The following is a 12933-nucleotide window of genomic DNA, read 5'->3' as shown; positions in this document are numbered from 1 at the left end:
CGGTTGCATCATAGTTATCCAATAGTTGGCAGCACTGTTTTCCAATACAATATTTTTCTTATATTCATGGCCACCTGACAAAATAAAGCACACCAGCTGGTCATTTAAGACCTGTTTCGTGCCTCTCTAGGCAGAAGTTCATGGTGGTTCTCACAAAGGCTGGGCCCTCAGTATTTGTTTGGGGGCACTGCAGAGAGCTCAGGCCTCAAACGGGAGGGAAACGGAACAGCAAGCCAACAATAACACATGCTAAGCACTTAGATGGAACAAAGACAAAACCAGGGCTGCCAGTATTTCCCAGGGGCATTGGAAAGCTAAACTATATTCCTATAGATAAAGCCATCAGTGCACTCTCTATCAAAACGAGTCTTTGTAGGAGACATGAATAACAAAAGGGCATGCATACCTTTGTGCCTAAATAAATATTTATGCAGGAAACACATTTAAAATGTGTTTATTTTCCACTGCATAATAGACAGGTTAAAAAATATGAAATAGTCTTATCAAGACATACAAAGACAATTTTATATGCCACATTGCAGTGGATTTTCCCCAGCAACCCACCGAAGCTCGTGTGTAACCCCTCATCAAGGACAAGACGTCAAAAATAGGGTGCTCAAATATCTCAGAAAAGCAGTGCAAGTGCTTTTTTTCTCCTGCAAAGGCAATGTAATTGATACTGTACTTTTGGCATGGACTTTTTTTGGGTGTGAAAGTAAGATTTGCTGTGTAAGTGAGATTATGAATATATACAGATAGAACAGGACATATAAAATATTCTCTCTTTCTCTGTAAAGTTGGCCAGTATCCATTTGGCTGAATTATTCATCATGTGCATGGAAAGTGCAACAGAACAGCACAATGCTGCCATAATTATACACAAGACAAAGACAGAATGAAATCTGGTTGGGAAGTGTAGTTGTAAATTGCATTGGATATGCTGCTCCTTATCGCACCCCTTGTATCAGCATGAAAAACATGGTTGCATGACATCATCTCTTTTTCCAAACTATGATTTCAACCAGTACAACATGAGCTCTTGCCATTATGTCAGCTGTTATTGTTAAAATAAGGCTTTTTAAAAGCAAAGTTTGGCTGTTAGTTACACTCTTCCTTCACTGATGCCGTGACGCATGAGAATGACATTTTATTGCTCATTTATAATATAGATTTTAGTCACAGTTTCATTTTATAGGTTTTGCATGTCATCATATTGTGTCATTCCAATAAACAGTTGTAGTGGTGGATGATGATATTGCCAAGTAATAATCTTCTGCATTAATAGTTTGAATATTTATAAATGTCGTCTGTTAGTTCTATTTTTGTAGTGTAATTCTATATATGGTACTGAAAGCTGTTTTCTTTTCTGGCTTACATGTGAATTGAGGAAGAAAAAAGATGTTGGAATGCAGAAAGAATTGTTACACACGCACACATACAGTTATGGTCTCATTGCAATTCATACCTACAGTATGATATCGAAAGGCTCAGGAGACAGATTCATTTACATTTAGGCATTTGGCTTTAATCCAAAGCAATTTACAATGCTTTTATGTTTGCTGCTGGAGCAATGCTAAAGACATCCAAATTTTGAGGAAAATATGTTGTAATGAATGGAAGCTTTAAAACAAGTGTCCATATGTTCCTCCTTCACTGAAAATGCGGGCCATTGCCACTTCCTGTCTAAACCAGACAACTGACCAGCCCAGTGCACCATCACTTTAATAACTGCAAAAAATACAGCTCCTGTTCCATTCGGTCTAGACCACATTAAAATTCCCTTTGATGCAACATGACATTTGACAACATTCAACATTAGTTTGTCTGTTATTCCACACTGCACACTGTAATTCACATTTATTTAAAGTGCTTTGGTTTCCAGTCTGCAGTGATCTGGCCAGAACAGCACCAAATACAGTTTGTGTTCCAATTTCCATTCGCTTATAACATAAGGTTTAGGATGGGATTGTCCCAAAGGTCAATCCATGGTCATTCATTGCCTGACTGAGGCAGTTGGTCCCGAATGTCTTTTTAATGTACTTATTATTTTTTTAAATATTTTCTAATTTCATGATTTTTAGCATGTTTTCAGGGTTTTGATGTTTGTTTTGACATGCTGGTAATAGTCTGATTTACATTTAATACAGACTGATTCAATTATACAGTTTCTTCTGACATACTGTATGCAAGTAATATCACACAATAGCTGTGTTCCAATTCAGAGGCTGAATCCTTGAAAGGATGGAAACTTCAAAAGCCACACCCTTTCAATGGCCGTGAAGGCCAAATCAAGCATTGTTAAATGGGACAGCCCATAGAGAATTGCTCTTGCCATCATGACAGCTGCTGTTGACGAGTGGCAGTAATGTTTGTACTGGATTTTTTAAAAGTTATATTCAACAGTCTGAAAACAAAACAGGGTTCACAATCCGTTTAAATGTTTAACTTGGCTTATTTATGCACAAAAGTATTTAAAAAATAAAAACTATACAAAAATCTATTTTTTTTTTTTTTTTTTTTTTGGAAATGTTAGACATTTGATTATGTTGAAACCCAATATAAAAGTGCATATGAAAACAAATCCTGTGGTCACCTGTGCGCAGTCAATCTGAGTTGTAAAAGGTCTGATCCTTCATGACCTGGGAAATGAAGGATGCTTTTTGAGGCCGCATTTATAGGAGCCTTCGAATTGGGACTGTGACAAATTCGGTCTTGGATTGCAGCATTCAAAGGATGCAGCTATAAGACACAACTATTGTAATTTTTGCCCATTATATATAGTCAACACAGCAGAGAAAACAGAATAACCACAGGGTTGTAACACCCCCACACACAAGAGTAAACATGGTTACAAGTTTGCACAGGACATCTGGACAAAGAATCTGCAATCACATTCTCAACCCCTTTCTTGTACTTAATTTGCCAATTAAAACCTTGGCAAATGAGTGACCAACGCATCGGTCTCTGATGTTTGTTACACATTCGTTGAAGAAAAATAAGTGGGCTATGATCAGTATACACATCAACAGGTTGGGAACTAGAGCCAACATAAACTTTGAAATGTTGTAGAGCTAACAAAAGTGCTAGTGCTTCTTTTTCGATGGTACTATAGTTAACTTGATGACGATTTAATGTTTTAGAATAGAAACATACAGGATGGTCGATTCCTTGGTCATCCTCTTGTAGGAGGACAGCACCGGCACTCGTACCACTGGCATCCACTCCAAGTTTAAACGGCATAGAGTAGTCTGGAGCAGCGAGGACAGGAGCATTACACAACAAATTTTTCAAAGATTCAAAGGCAAATTGACATTTAGTATTCCAGTTAAAAGAAACAGCTTTACAAAGGTTCTAAAGGACGAACGGTACCATGACCAACCTCTTTACCCAAGTATGTGACTGTGGCATGACAAAACTCACATTTTGCTAAATTAAGGGTAAGATTAACAGCTTGAAACCTCGACAACACTTCCTCTAAGGTTTGCAGATGACTACTCCAAGTATCTGAGTAACACACCACATCATCCAGGTAAGCCTCGCAATTTTTCACATTAGCTAAGACTTGGTTCATCAAGCGTTGGAAGGTGGCTGGAGCATTTTTGAGACCAAAAGCCAGGATCTTATATTGCAGAAAAGCATCTGGTGTAACAAAGGCTGAGATCTCTGAAGCACGCTCAGTGAGTGGCACCTGCCATTACCCTTTAAGCAAGTCCAACTTTGTCACAAACTTAGCATTTCCAATGCGATCAATACAATCCTTCATTCTGGGAAGAGGGTAGGAATCTGATTTAGTTAACTTATTGACCTTTCTATAATCAGTGCAAAAGCGTGAAGTTCCGTCAGGTTTTGCGACTAAAATACATGGGGAACACCATGGACTACAGCTTGGCACAGCTAAACCATTTTCAACTAGATACTGGGTCTCTTTTTCCATTATTTCAGGTTTTACAGGATTCACACGATAAGCATTCTGCTTAACAGGAGAATGGTCACCAACATCAATGTCATGCATCAACAGTCACTGTAGGTACATCTGAAAAAAATAAATAAAAAGAGAAGAATACTTGTCAATTAACTGTACAGAGCTGATAAAATGTAAAAACTGTAACTTGAATGCAATGCAAGTCGCTTTGGATAAAAGCGTCTGCTAAATGCATAAATGTAAATGTACAAGTTCACTTTCAGACGAACTAGATAAATGGGAAAGTTTTGAATGGAGAGTTACTAGAGCCTCAGAATTTTGCAAACGAGCTCGAGAAAGACAAGCACTTCCTAAATGAAGATCATCCTCGCAAGGAGAGTATTCTGAAGCAACCACATTCACGGAAGTTACAGCAGCAGGAGTTAACACTGAAGAACTGGCAGAGTCTTTAGAGTCAGGACGAGAGACATACAGTTTAAGCATATTTATGTGGCATATACGAGTCTTTCTCCTTTCAGGGGTTCGAACTACATAGTCAGTATCACTTAACTTTTCTTCAATCACATACGGCCCTGTAAACTTTGCTTGTAGAGCAGAGCCTGGCAAAGGCAACAATACAAGAACTTGATCACCAACCTTGAATGAGCGTTGAACAGACTTCATACCTGACTTTCATTCTGGACTGGGAGTTTGCTAGAGAGTGCTGTGCCAGTTGCCACACTGAATGTACATGATCCAACACGTTCTTGGGATGGGTATCTGACTGACTTACAGAAAGTAGTTGTTCTTATAACACCTTTAATGGTCCACGAAGAGAATGCCCGAAGACTAACTCAGCTGGACTGAATCCAAGTGACTCTTGCACGGCATTGCGAACACCAAACAACAGAAGAGGAATCTCTTCATCCCAGTCTTTCTTATGTTGGAGACAGTAAGTCCTAACCATAGACTTAAGAGTTTTATGGAACCTCTCTAACACCCCCTGCGACTGTGGATGGTAGGCACAAGATACACAATGTTTGATATTCAATTTGTTCATAACCTTGTGAAACACACAGGACATAAAATTAGGTCCTTGATCTGACTGAATAATTTTTGGCAAACCAAAAGTTGTGCAGAACTTAATGATGGCCTTCACAATTGCAGGAGTTTAAGGTGCGTAGCGGAATCGCTTCCGGAAACCTGGTAGCAGAACACATTAAAGTTAACAGATACGAGTGGCCGGACTTAGTTCTCATCAAGGGCCCAACACAATCAATTACAAGTTTCTCAAACGGTTCATTCATCACTGGTATGGGCTTTAAGGGGGCAGGAGAAATAACCTGATTTGGTTTTCCAGCAACTTGACAAGCATGACAAGACCGACAATACTGGGACACAGTAGACTTCATTCCAGGCCAGAAGAAATGTTTCAGAAGGTTATTGTAGGTTCTCTTAATACCTAAATGTCCAGATAGCTCATGGTCATGAGCCACACTCAGTACACTCTCCCTGTAGGATTGGGGAACAACTACCTGAAATACAGAGCTCCAGTCATGCTTCAAGTTCTCAGGACTCAATTTACGCATGAGCAGCCCATCATCTATAAAATAAGCAACTGTATGATCGACTAGCTTAGATTTATCAACCACAGCAGAAAGACAGGACCTCAAAGTATCATCAGCATGTTGAGCGTCTATCAACTGTTTTCTGTCAAACGGAAAGTAAAATCTAGGTTCAAGACTCAAATTCTGTGAACAAGCCTCTACAGTTGTATCCTCAACATCTGGCGAAGCTGAACTCTGAAAGAATTAGAGAGATCAATTTCATCTTCAAATTTGCGAGCTTGTGCTCGAGTCACAACACAGGAACGAAACGCACTTGGAAATTCTTGAGTCAGCACGTCATTTTCTGACACAAAAGAAACCTCAGTAACATTAACAGCCACTTTAACTAAACCCGTTACAATACCAGAACGCAAATATATAGCGTGCAAGGGAACTCTTACCACAACAAGCTCAATTCCCTGAACTAAAACATCCGAGTTACAACTGGAGCACATCAGCCAAAATAAAGGACTGCGCAGCACCAGTATCCCAGAGGATACGTACAGCCTTGGGCTCTGGGTCTAAGTCAGAAAACGCCACTATACCCTCACACACAAATGGTTCAAAAGAGGGATCAATAGAGAGCAGAGAATCAGAAGAGTGAGTACGCACTAAAGCCACACTTTTAGATGTGCTTGGAGTCTTTCTTTGATTTTTCCGTTGCAGCACAGGACAGGCAGCAATCAAATGTTCCTTCTCATGACAATAAAAACATTCCCTCGACATCATTGAAGAATCAGAACTGTGATCATCTTTTGGCACAGCGCCGGCTGTTTTAGAACTATAACTGCGTTCTACAACAGTGCGACACGAAGAACGTGGGGACTAGAAAGCAACTTTGTGCGTGAGCACAAACTCATCAGCGAAGACTGCAGCCTCCGATAGTGATGCAACTTTGTTCATTCAAATAAATTACTATCTTCTCCGAAATGCAATTCTTGAATTCGTCCACTAAAATTAGCTCTTTCAGCTGCTCAAATTGTGTGATCTTGCTAGCAGCATGCCACTTTTTCAAACAGGGTAGTTCTCATGTGCAAATTCAACAAATGTTTGACTGGGATTTTTCACATGTTTTCTAAATTTTTGTCGATAAACCTCCGGAACAAGTTCATAAGTTCTTAACACGGCTGCTTTAACGGAATCGGAATCCAAACTTTGCTCAATTGTTAGCGCAGAACCTACGGTGGCCGAGAGAGCTCAACGCGCTGCAACTTCAGAAAACACATGCAAATAGACAAAACACCAGCAAATCAAGAAAACATCATCATTTTGACAACACATGCGCTGCAAATGCTCACAACACATGCAAATTAATAAACGCTGCAAATCCTCACAACACATGCAAATTAAGAAACGCTGCAAATGCTCACAACACATGCAAATTGAGAAACGCTGCAAATGCTCACAACACATGCAAATTGAGAAACGCTGCAAATGCTCACAACACATGCAAATTGAAAAACGCTGCAAATGCTCACAACACATGCAAATTGAGAAACGCTGCAAATCCTCACAACACATGCAAATGTCCTTTCTTTCATTAGCCTACTAAAAGGGCCTGAATAAATTTTAAAATATTATTCTTACTGACATTTTTATTTTGACCTGGTTTTAACAATTAATGAAGCATTGCAAATTTATTTTCATTAACCTTGAAATTATATTTAGTTGAGGATAAGTTACATAATAACGTTAATCGTGTAATTTGTCATTATTAATCTAATAATATCCAAAAGACAAAGAAATCATGCAATCAGGGTGTTAAAATAAACAACAACAACAAAAAAACACTCACCTTTCAGTTCACCAACAACTCAACCAATAGCCACTGCACAATAAGCAAATCCCAGCTGGTCCGTCACTTTTTTTGGGTCCCCTTGAAACATTTCCATTGTGGTCCATGCAGCGTTTCTTAATTTGCATGTGTTGTGAGGATTTGCAGCGTTTCTCAATTTGCATGTGTTGTGAGCATTTGCAGCGTTTCTCAATTTGCATGTGTTGTGAGCATTTGCAGCGTTTCTCAATTTGTATGTGTTGTGAGCATTTGCAGCGTTTCTCAATTTGCATGTGTTGTGAGCATTTGCAGCATTTCTCAATTTGCATGTGTTGTGAGCATTTGCAGCGCATGTGTTGTCAAAATGATGAAGATGTTTTCTTGATTTGCTGGTGTTTTGTCTATTTGCATGTGTTTTCTGAAGTTGCAGCGCGTTGAGCTCTCTCGGTCACCGTACAGAACACACTTCTTGCGCTTTGCCAACAAGTTTGCATTGTAACAATAAAGGCCAAATATTTCTCGGCCACTTTAAAGTGGCTGCTATGCGCTCGAAAACAGTGAAATGTTAAAGGACGTCAAGAAATGTCAACTTCACTCTCTCTAAATGTGGGAACCAACAAAATTTGTCTACCAATATCAAAATCAACGTCAGGACTTACCGGCAACAGACACGACGCTGCAGGGAGAGGAGAGGAAGCATTTACTGGAGTCTGCACTGGAGTATTACCCCGTGACATGGGAGAAGGTGAACGTCGAGCCCGTCCGGTTCAAGCTCAAGCTCTTTCAGCCGGACATCTCTTTATATTTCCTCCCTTACAAAAAGAAAAACCCCAGGCAAACACTAACAAAAACAAATGGGCAAAATAAATTTGGCTAACAGAACATTTAGCCAACGGACGAGCCCCCAATTTCATGTTATGCCCCGTCTAGGGAAGAAGCACAACATGAAAAGACTAGCACGAACATAAATATTTTCAACAATGTTTATTGGGAGTTTAAATTCAGGAGCTGACAAGACCAAAATAACAAACAAAAGTTTGTTGAAGTACTAATATAACTCAACTTAAATAAAACTAAAACTTAATAAAAAACCTATACAGACATAATACAAAAATAATAAATTGACAAAGATTACTCCAACTTTAACTAAAATTAAAATAGATAAATACAAATCAATCTACATTAGTTTATCAGAACACACACTAAAAAAACAAAAAACAAAACAAAACAAAACAACTTACTAACCAATGTTAGTAAGTTAACCAATGTAGAGTTAACCAATGTTTTTGAATTAATCAGTTTAGTAAATGATTGAATACCTCACTCATTTCAACGGGAATCTATATGATCAGGAATTTACAATTTTACAAATATTCAGTATTTAAAAGAAAGTAGCACAGATGCTGTTTCTCCATTTGGTCAGTATATCTGTGTTAAACAGATTATAATCGGGACCATTGAGTTTACAGGGAATGTCCTGTAAATAAATCTGATGTGTGAAATCCTTTTCCACACTGTTAGACCTCCATTATCTGTGTCTTGCCAAAAACACAAGACTGCCAAGCCACAAAATAACCATTTATTGCTATAAAACCACACTATTTTTAGATTTCTTCATTTGATTATAGATTCCCACATGTGGTTTTAATTATTTTTTTGTAGGCTAGGTTGTGTGAGATTCATCTACGGTGGGAAGTTTAAGGTCATCTTATAAATCATTTGCCATTAAAATCCTGATGAGAAAAACACTGCACTGCATCATGGTGGTCACAAAATGACAGCTGATATTGAGGTCCACCACTGATATCAGCTTCAACTGTAAGAAAGTAAATCAAGGATTACATGTGGACTCAATATGAAACAGAATTTCGGCATAGAGACTCCAGAGGATGTATTTTGGTGATCTCCCAACAGTGCTTAATGAGCTTTAACCCTAGTTATATACATTAATGTGCTTCATTTGAAATACAGTTGTTTTAATTACAGTGCTCATAAATCTTGCACATTAATAAATAGCCCAAAAAGTGTATATTACATTACAACGCTGATATGATCTTCCTATCAACAGTGCAGCAGTTTAAGTGAGTGCATTAGAGGTTTGTTCTCTTTGTGTTCCAAAAAATTCTGCTGAGTGACTCATGATAGTAAGCAAGGTCTTCAATCACTTTCTTTTTCAGATAAGCTGTAGTCCAGTGCTTTTATGGAGTACTGAGAGGGTTGTTGTGCTTGAAGTTTCCTTCAGGGGAGAATGGCTGTTTTTGCCTCCCTACTCTGACATAATCTTATTTGTCAGTAATATGAAAGCAAGGATATAACTGTTACTAGATTTTGCCTTGTATCATAATTGTTAGGCTAGTTTCTCTGTCATCCTTGAGTCTAATCTGAGCTCAATTGTTAGCAAGTAAACAATGAGGCAAGAAATGATGTCAGAGATGTTTTGAAATTCTGCAACAGAAGACTATTCAGAGAATATGGAGATGTATTTAAGCAAACATCAAAAACACAAGATTGCTTGCCATGGCCGACACACTCTTTGAGTGCATGTTGACACATGTTTTTTTTAGTTAAATGTTTTTCATTACAAGCTGTCAGGACTGTCATAGTTCTTTTTTCCAAACCTTTTACATGACATGTATTGCAGTGACAGCTCCCCTGGACAGACAGTTCAGATTTTGAGTGCAAGAACCCATTGCACCATTACATATTAAATGAAATAAAGGCTTGTGTTTTAGGCCTGGCCAATAAAAGCATGTGTTGTACCATATTGATGTATTTATGTATTGGTTATGATTGCAAATCCATTTTAAAAAATCATTAATGATGTACAGACTAAAAAAATTGATTACAGTTTATTTTTTATTAATACATTTTAAAGTGAAAGAGAATGTTCAGCTGAACTTTAGTTTAATAAGTCATGTTAAAAATGAAAAGGATTAGTTCACTTTTAAAAAAAACTTTTGCTGATAATTTACTCACCCCCATGTCATCCAAGATGTCCATGTCTTTCTTTTTTCAGTCGAAAAGAAATTAAGGTTTTTGATGAAAACATTTCTCCATATAATGAACTTCAATGGGGCCCAAACGGTTCAAGGTCAAAATGACAGTTTCAGTGCAGCTTCAAAGGGCTTTAAACGATACCAGACGATGAATAAGGGTCTTATCTAGCGAAACGATCGGTCATTTCAAAAATAAATAATTTTTTTTTAAGTTTTATAAGCACAAATGCTCGTCTTGCTCTGTTCTGTGATGCGCGTTCGTGACGTCACGTAATACGCAATTACGAGGAAAAGGTCACGGTTGACTTAGGCGGAAGTACCGAGTCAGTAGGCTTTTTAATATTAAAACACCCAGGATACGCACACGAAATGGATATTTTAAACGATAAACTGACACAAAGACATTTGAATATGTGTATATGGTCCTCCTTTCGCACATTTGTAAACACTGACTCGGTACTTCCGCCTCAAGTCAACCGTGACCTTTTCAACGCAATTGCGTATTACGTGACGTCACGAACGCGCATCACAGACTGAAGAAAGAAAGACATGGACATCTTGGATGACATGGGGGTGAGTAAATTATCAGCAAAAGTTTTTTTAAAAGTGAACTAATCCTTTAATATTGTATTTTTTGATAAACACGTTCTTTTTTTCAACAAAACTAGTTTGAGATCAAATAACAATTGGTGAACTCCGACTGTCACGAACTCAGCCTCTGTGGCTCCCTCCGATCACCACCAGAGGGACCCCTCACCTGAGTATTAACTCATTTGGACTTAATTTCCCATCACACCCTGTACCTGAGACTGATTACCTGCACAGGTGCTCCCCATTGACTGGTCTATTTAATCTGCTCAACCCTTGCTCTCATTGCGAAGTCTTGTTCTTGCCATGCAGACATTTCTGAGCGTTTATTCCGTGTTTGATTTCCTGTTGCCGACCTGGACTGTTTACCCGTTCATGATAGAACTCTGCCTGCCTAATCTGACTCTGCCTGCCTTGCTGATCTGTTTTGTTATCTGTCTGCCGCCTGCCTAGACCTCTATCCCGATGTTACGGGGCTGACGAGACGTGAGACGTGCGGATCCATGTGCAAAGCTTTATTAGAAAACATGGTCATACAGGCAGGGTCGGGAGACAGCAAACAGGTATGGCAAGACAGAGCAATCCGTGGAGCAAGCGTGGGTCGATGATCGGCAAACAGTATCCAAAGGGGCAAGGCAGAGAGATAATCCAGAGACGAGAGCAATAATCCAAACGGCAAGGCGAAGGGTAAATCCAGGAAACACGGGCAGGGTCAGACACGGCAAGATAACAAGGCAAGACTAGGACAAGAACAATGGCTCTGTAAAGTTGCTATCGCAGGGTGAGTGATAAACGCTAACAATACTCGGCCGTGAGCAATAGCAAGTCCCAGACTTAAATAGTGAGTGAGTGATTGTGAAATGATAATCAGGTGTGGGCGAGATAATGGTGAACAGCTGTGCGTGTCGTCAGTGCAATGAATTGTGGGAAATGGAGTCCAGTGTGTTGTGAGTGAAAAAGTCAATGTGGTGAACGGGTGACCTCTAGTGGTGGTTGACCGGGAGAGCATGGACCAGATTCGTGACACCCGAACTCTGTTTATGATTCTGCCCTGCCTACGTGGTACCTGACGCCTGTGATTGACCTATGCTTGTATGACCATTCTTGTGTGATAATAAAGCTGCACATGGATCTTAAAGACACTGCCTCCGTGTTACAGAAGACTTCGCCAGAAATCGATCCAGCAGCGTTTTATAATTTCACCACTGAGGTATCTGCTCAAGCTGCGATCTTAACCACGCATCAACAACAACTCAATCACCTTACCTTGTTGACCGAAGAGATGTTACAGGCTTTGCGGGATCTTCGTCAGCAGGCACCTGTAGTCCAAGCACCTCCCTCAAGCTCACCTCCTCAAGCCCTTACTCCATCTACATCCACCACCAGTCCTCGTCTGGCGTTACCAGATAAGTTTGATGGCTCACCCACAAAAGTGTAATGGCTTCCTATGACAATGCTCGATGTTTGTTAATCAACAACCCATGCTATATCCCACTGATGATAGCTGCATCGCATTCGTTTGCTCGCTTGGCAGAGCACTGGAGTGGGCCACTGCTGTGTGGAGTGATGATCATTCTGTTTTTCCCACTTTCACTGCCTTTATCCAGCGGTTTAAGGAGGTGTTTGAACATCCCGCTGGTGGGAGGGAAGCGGGTGAGCAACTGATCTCGCTACGGCAGGGAAGAAGTTCAGCGGCGGATTATGCCCTCTCCTTTCGCACACTCGCAGCTCAAACAGGATGGCCAGACGATCCTTTGAAACTACACTTTCGCAAGGGTTTGAGTTTGGAACTACAGTCTGAGCTAGCCTGTCGGGATGAGGGTAAAACCTTGGATCAGTTCATTGACCTGGCCATTCGGATTGACAATCTTTTTCGTTCCCGACGTCAACCTCGTTTCTCCTCGGCTCCAGTCGGCACTCCAGTTCCATTCTCTGACTCTGAACCCATGCAGATCGGATTCACTCACCTCAGTGAGGAGGAGCGGGAGACGCATTCAAAAAAATCTGTGTCTGATCTAAAAATCTATTGCGGACTCTCAGGACATATGAGGGCTACCTGTCCCACTC

The sequence above is a fragment of the Barbus barbus genome (assembly GCF_936440315.1).
Source record: "Barbus barbus genome assembly, chromosome: 26".
Classification (NCBI taxonomy): domain Eukaryota; kingdom Metazoa; phylum Chordata; class Actinopteri; order Cypriniformes; family Cyprinidae; genus Barbus; species Barbus barbus.
This window is presented reverse-complemented; position numbering follows the sequence as displayed.